Source organism: Pleurodeles waltl, chromosome 12, assembly GCF_031143425.1.
Source record: "Pleurodeles waltl isolate 20211129_DDA chromosome 12, aPleWal1.hap1.20221129, whole genome shotgun sequence".
In the NCBI taxonomy this organism is placed as follows: domain Eukaryota; kingdom Metazoa; phylum Chordata; class Amphibia; order Caudata; family Salamandridae; genus Pleurodeles; species Pleurodeles waltl.
The window spans coordinates 710,240,906-710,241,969 of record NC_090451.1 but is presented as its reverse complement, the minus strand read 5'-3'; positions in this window follow the sequence as shown (position 1 = coordinate 710,241,969).

The window sequence follows — 1,064 nt, the reverse complement described above, 5'->3', positions numbered from 1 at the left end:
ATTTTTTCTCCTGTGTAACTTTCCGGTTGAATATCTGGTGGAGCAAGCTGTTTACCAATTTTTTCCATGAAAAATTTGTTCCACACATCCTCGTTCACAATTGTAAAGGGTGAGCCTGAGTCAGCATACATTGTGATAGGTACACCACCTATTTCCATGTTGCATATGGGTTTATCCTTAGTGTTCGCCTCCATTATATTGAGAATGAAATTTTTATCCTCATCAAATACTCTGGGTTCCGTTGTACTTTCTTCCGTATCACACCTTGCAACATTTTCACCTTCATATATACATTTAATTATTTCCCTTTTACTTTTGCAAACCTTTGCAAAATGGCCCACAATTCCACATTTGTTGCACTTCACATTTAAAGCCGGGCACGACTTGGAGTGAGCCAAATGGTCTTTGTTATCACATCTGTAACATCTTCTTTCAGGTTCCTTACTCTGAAAGACCCTTCCAGTTTTGCGATTAGAAACTTTATAAATGCCATCCTCATTTTTCCCAGTAGATTTTAGTTCTGAAAAGCATCTTTCAGAGATCTCTGCCTTCCTTACTATGGCTAAAATTTCTTCCAGAGGAGAGTCACCATTTATCCAAAGTCTTTCCTGAATGGATTGATTATTGCAGTGCATAACTACTTGATCTCTAATAAGTTCGTCATGAATTGTCTCAAATTTACAGTCAAGAGCCAGTTTCTTTAAGTCCGCAATGTAGTCATCCACCAGCTCACTTTTTTCCTGTTTTCTTTGGAAAAACTTATAACGGATAATTCCCATACAAACTTTTGGAGCAAAATATTTGTCGAGATCCAACATTGCGGCATTAAAAACACAAATATCCCCACTTACAGGGTTTTTAGACATCTTATTATATGTTTTGAGACCCATTGGACCCAAGGAATGCAAAAGAATCCTCTTTTTCTGTTCTGCGGACATCTTGTTATCAACGTCAATAGCGCCTAAATAATTTAAAAAATAGTCCTTCCACTCCAGCCACTTGATGGGTGGTGAATTACCTATTGCCCAAAATGCTTGCGGTGGAACGATGGTAAAATTGGCTTG